This window comes from Eptatretus burgeri, chromosome 13 (genome assembly GCF_056783735.1).
Source record: "Eptatretus burgeri isolate ZD-2024b chromosome 13, Ebu_testis_v1, whole genome shotgun sequence".
NCBI classification, from domain to species: domain Eukaryota; kingdom Metazoa; phylum Chordata; class Myxini; order Myxiniformes; family Myxinidae; genus Eptatretus; species Eptatretus burgeri.
Window position 1 is genome coordinate 12,375,673 of NC_140973.1, and position 6,078 is coordinate 12,381,750.

The 6,078-nt window shown below is 47.6% G+C and overlaps 1 long non-coding RNA gene across 1 annotated transcript in view; it reads left to right on the plus strand.

Annotated features, from left to right (window-relative positions):
* Positions 1–2,450: 2,450 nt before the first annotated feature.
* Positions 2,451–6,078, plus strand: part of LOC147013860 (uncharacterized) — an 11,126-nt gene continuing 7,498 nt past the window's right edge. Inside the window, exon 1 of the long non-coding RNA XR_015050532.1 lies at positions 2,451–3,012. This is a non-coding gene — a long non-coding RNA (uncharacterized LOC147013860). The remainder of the gene's footprint in view (positions 3,013–6,078) is intronic.

Consider the following 6,078-nt stretch of genomic DNA (forward strand, 5'->3'; position numbering starts at 1 on the left):
CCGTTTGAATTTTGTTTGCGGGAATCAAGCCGGGCATTAGCACAGATAATAATTTATCGAAAACCTGATACATCACAATGACGTCATATTCGTTTTTATGACGTCATCATTAAGAGGACGAGGATCTTAGCTCATTTGAGCTTGTTAGCTCAGGTATGGTATGGTATGGCTCAGTGTGACGACTCCTCATTTTCATAAATGCCAAGGTGAGCCAATGAAAAAAGCCAAGAATTCACAAGGTTTCGGAAAAGCGATGATAATAGAAAACCTATAGAAAACCAAGGTGAACAACAAATAGCCAAGATCTTGTGAAAAAAAGCCAAGGAGTGGTCACACTGGCTATGGCTCAGGTATGGTTCAAAAGGCCTACTTTTGCAAAAATTATACGCAGGTGTGACAAAATGACGTCACAAGCAATAAAGTATATTTGTGCTCGAAAACACTGGCGGGTGCACAGCTGCCCCTCACTCACAGCTCTCTCACCCAGCTCACCTGGGCCTTTCTATCCCCACTGCTCACCTTTATCCCGTCTCACCTTGCGCCCTGTTCACACGGCGCGACGGCAATGCGGACATACCGGTTTGAGCGCAGGATGCGCAACAAAGCCTCTTCTGTGTCCTCTGTCCGAACTCCCCCCCCTCCACCCCAACCCCCACCCCACGTCTCTGTTTCCCCCACGACAGCTCACCATCTCCTCAAGTAACAAACCATCGAGAGGACTCAATAATCGGCCATTCAGGCCTCTCGGGTCACGACGACGGAATGAAATAATCACTCACAAGAACTACACCATGTTGTGTACATCGTCACCATTGTTGAAAATAATCGTTAAATCCGTGTTGAGGAAACTTGTGGGTTTTTCATCGTATGTTTGTCTGTTGGAGACGGAGTTACCTAACCCCCAAACTCGTCCCCCAACCCCCAAACTCGTCCCCCAACCCCCAAACTCGTCCCCCAATCCCCAAACTCGTCCCCCAACCCCCAAACTCGTCCCCAACCCCAAACTCGTCCCCAACCCCCAAACTCGTCCCCCAACCCCCAAACTCGTCCCCAACCCCCAAACTCGTCCCCAACCCCCAAACTCGTCCCCCACCTCCCCCACGCGGTTATGTCCTCTCTGTCAACACCTCACTCGTCAATAACACCGCCGGCTGGGGACTTGGAGGCTCGGAGGGCCAGAGGGATGAGGATTCCAAAAAAAAAAAAACTTGCTTGTCGAAGGTTCTCAATGCACGTCCGAGGGATGGACGAAACGTTCTCGGGACAAGGGACAACAATCCGTGAACCACAAACGGGGTTTTTACTCTGATTATTTCTCTCTCGTCCCCTCGTCCTCTCTCAGAATCCCCCCCTCCTCCTCCTCTCTCAGAATACCCCCTCCTCCTCCTCTCTCAGAATCCCCCCCCCACTCAGACCCCTCGTCCTCTCTCAGAATCCCCCCCTCCTCCTCCTCTCTCAGACTACCCCTCCTCAGACCCCTCGTCCTCTCTCAGAATCCCCCTCCTCCTCCTCCTCCTCTCTCAGAATCCCCCCACTCAGACCCCTCGTCCTCTCTCAGAATCCCCCTCCTCCTCCTCCTCTCTCAGAATCCCCCTGCCTCCTCCTCCTCTCTCAGAATCCTCCCCTGCCTCGTCCTCCTCTCTCAGAATCCCCCCACTCAGACCCCTCGTCCTCTCTCAGAATCCCCCCTCCTCCTCCTCCTCTCTCAGAATCCCCCCCAACTCAGACCCCTCGTCCTCTCTCAGAATCCCCCCTCCTCCTCGTCCTCTCTCAGAATCTCCCCCCTTCTCTCAGTCAATGTAAGGAGAAAGATAATTTATTTATTTATTTACTCAAACCATATCGCCTGATTTATATACATTGTAAAATAATTAAATAGTGTTGATTTTATTTAATTTGTTTGTTTTTTTTCCTACGCAAGACGAGGCTCATGGAAGAGCGAAAAGCCGTGGAATTGCTCATTTATAAAAACGCTCCATCCTTGAATGCCAAACCGTGACTCGTATAAACGTCACGGCATTCGTGATGCGCCTCCCGCATCGTGTGAACACAAAACAACAACATCGTGACATGTTGGCGCCAAATCGCCGCCAGTCTGGCAAAATAATCTTCACAAACAAGCTCGGTGCCGTTCCACGAACCACTGACGTCACCACGTCATGACGTCACCACGTCACTACGTCACGACGGACGTACGTTTCGAAACGGGTGCGCACAGAGGTCGATCCCTCATTTTCTCCACGTCCAATGCACCAAAAGCTGCCGAACACAGGATATAAATGCTAAGCTAACACGTTTACCCCATTTGTTTCTTCTTCCTTCTTTGTTTGCTGCTGTTATAAATAGCATTATGGCGGCGCGACGATTAAGCGCAAACGGCGGAAGAAAAACAAGCAAAAAGCTTTCCCTTCCCCTCCCGCGGCTCCATCGTCCCTTTTTAAAGGAGCGAATCTGCCATTTGTTCGCCCGATTGCCATCTCGAACACAACTCGGCCTCGCAGAGCGAGTGAGCGTGACCACTTGATGAGGAGGGGGTGTGTGGGCGTGTGTGTGTGGGTAGGGGGTAAGGGACGACCCGGTGCCGATCGGACTGGGCTCCGCCCTCACGGCGCGCAACGCGACCCCACCGCTCCGACGTCTCCCGTTCATGAGATATCATGGGCCATGCCCGACAGCGGCTCGGTCCACCTCTCCTTATGATGGCCAGCCTTGACGGCGTCCCCACGAGACGGCCACTAACACTGCCCGAGAGTCCCAGGGAAATGCGCAATTCCCGGTAGGAATTCAATGAGCGTCTCTGTTTGTTTGTTCTGCGCGCCACTTCCCCTGTTTATTTGAAGTTATGTAAACGGACTCGGGGACCCAAAGGCTCCGCTGCACACGTCACTCAAACCGAAGACCATTCGCACACAACGCACGTCTCCAAACCCCGAACTCCGCTTCTAAAGGGAGAAACTTCCAGCGAAGCTGCTCATAAAGATCTTGGAATGCTCTACGAGAAGTGCCCAGAAGGTACGAAGTTCGACGTTGTGTTATATTATCATCATCTACAGCCTGGTGTTGGCTCAGTGGTAAGGGTGGTGGCTTGAGATCCCAGGGTCCTGAGTTCAAGCCCTGTCGGCCGCTGAATTACTACACCGGGGGGGTTGACTCAGCCCGTCATCCTTCCGAGGTCGGCGAAATGAGTACCAGTTCCAGTGTGTGTACTGGTAGAGGGACACTGCATCAGCAACACAGTCGTGCTTCAAGAAATGATAGCTACCCTGGCAGCTAAGCGGCCATACGACCACCACCACCACCACCACCACCACGACCACCATCATCTTCCTTTTGGGGATAATCTTCAAAGGGCTCTTCCAGCCTATCAGGAAGATGATCATTTTGTGCGTGTATACAACATGTACATGGACGTTTATCATCATACGAAAAAATACAATTTGCTGTCTGTCTGTCTGTCTGTCTGACGGTTTTTTTCACCGTGATGCATTCGGTCGTTACTGATCCATTCTCAACTGAACTTGACAGAAGGGACTAAGGGTCACACGATGGAGGGTGCAGTGACTTCATTTGCCCCCTCCAAAATGGGGGTGTCCTGCCTTCGGCGAAATCCGTGTTGAAGTGTATATCCGTGTATAGATAGCTAATCGCATTTCTTTATCCAAGGCCGCTTCTAAAAACAAAACTAACAAGAAAAAGGGCAATCACAGATTGCGACCCTCTCCAGGACTTCTTTTGAGTGGTGTATTTTTATAGGTTTTAGGGTAAGTCCAATATTGCTGCCAAACCATGTGACCACATATCAAACCATGTGATATGTGTGAACCTTTTGTTCCTCATGGTTCGGCAGTCAAACGGGTAAAGTTTCGCCTCGATCTGTTCAGCCAGGTCGGAGAAGAAGATTTTTTAGAAGTTAAAAAAACAACAAAAAAACAACAATATGGCTGCCGAATCACGTGACTGATGATGTCATCAAAAATGTTGTGGACCATTTTATCCCGAGATGACCCTCAAACATTTTTTAACTGATCGGATGTAGCGTTCTCCAAATGCAATTATGATGTCATAACGAAGGCAAACACCTATGATGTCATAAAAATACCACACTCATTCCTCATGAGGAGTGCTTGCTGTGTGCCACTTGTACCTCCATGGCTTGGGGAACACTTATGTGAAGTTTCCCTTCGATTTGTCCACCTGTTCTGGAGATTTTTTTATAGGTTTTAGGATAAAGCCAAAATGGCTGCCAAACCATGTTACCAATGACATCATATGTGTGAACCTTTTGTTCCTCATCGACAGGCGGTCATACGTGTAAAGTTTCGCCTCGATCTGTTCAGCCATTTCAGAGAAGAGGATTCTTTAATGTTTTTTTTTTGAAAAAAAAAAACAACAATATGGCTGTCAAATCACGTGACCGATGACATCATGAAATATTTTTTCTGTGGACCATTTTATCCCGAGATGATCCTCAAAAAAATTCATACTGATCGGATGTGGTGTTGTGCATATGCAATTATGACGTCATAACGAGGGCACCTATGACATCATTAAAAAAATCACACTCATTCCCCATGAGGAGTACTAGCTATTTGCCAAATTTCAAACTTTTCCTTGCTGCCGTTTCAGAGATAAAGAGGCCCAAAGTTTTTCCAATATGGCTGCCACACCACGTGACCAATGACGTCATAATTATCATTGAAACATTCTTCACGAGTAGTCGCACCAATGGTGAAAATTTCATCTCAATCCGACAAGCGATTGCGGAGAAAACGACGAAAGTTCTGTGCAGACAGACAAACAGACAAACAAACAAAAACAAACAGACAAACAGATAAACAAACAAACAAACGGACCCAAATGCAATACCCTCTCCGAATGCTATGGCAAGGGTAAATATTATAAACCACAAACACGTATGATTACCATTTTAAACAGTCGCTACTGCTGTAAACTAGTAAGTCGCTAGTTACTAGCACTGATCGAGGTTGTTGGTCCAATCGACGAAATGGAACGTTGAACGAAGGCAAAGTTATTGACCTTACATCTTGGTTCTTGATGACATTCGGGTCATATTATGACGTTTCCGTGTACTAAAGAAGGCACTGAGGAAGATTAGCCACCAACTCTCTTAAGATCTTATATAAACCATTGACTCTCTCTCTCATTATCAGTACATTACTGGGCTGGAAGGATTCGTATTCAAACGTTCCACGTAATATGTTTGTGATGCCACTAAAACTAAAAGCAACATGTTTCTGATGTTTGCCCTTTCATGATTCCAAAGTCCAACTTACAGACTATCAACAGCACGATGGACATAATGATCATTCCAGATGGATAAAAAAAATTAAGTTCTGGGTGGAATGCCATAAACAACCACAATTTCTGTGGGTTGGCATTCCATGGGAAGGTTGCAGATGTCTCCTGATGCAATACAATTGCCCCGCTGAGTGCTGGGAGAAAAGTGACGTCATAAAGATGGCCCCAAAAGGTATGTCACTTCCCCCAAGCTCGGCGGCTGTTTGTATGGTCAAGTCCGCTGCTTTATCCTGCACTGGTAGAGTACCCGCCTGACGGGTGATCCTGTACCAAGCATGCAACATGTTCTTTTGGCACGTACCTTTGTTTGGGCAGAGTATAGGTAACTGGCAGCTGCCTCAATGGCTCAAGAAAAGAAAATAAAAAATAACCTGGGTTACATGCATGAAGAAAAAAACATACCAACGGCTGTTAATTCAAAACACCTGACTGCACTGGAAAACGTGGGGACAGCAATACTGAACAAACTGTAAATGGTGGGACTTGTAATACCAGGGAATACCTGGAGGTGGCACTACACGATACACATTTTCATAGAGAATTTGAGTCTCCCCAACCCTACCCTACCCCACCCCACACCCCCCCCCCCCCCAAGACCACCGGTAAAGATAAAAACACCCCGACACATTCATTGGGGTCATGCTGATGTTATGTAGCAAGTATGGATATATTTTTTCATGAAACTGTCAATGAAGGTCTGGTATATAGTCCTACACCATATCCAAGTTGAGGACGGCTAAGGAAGAACTTGTCCTGCAG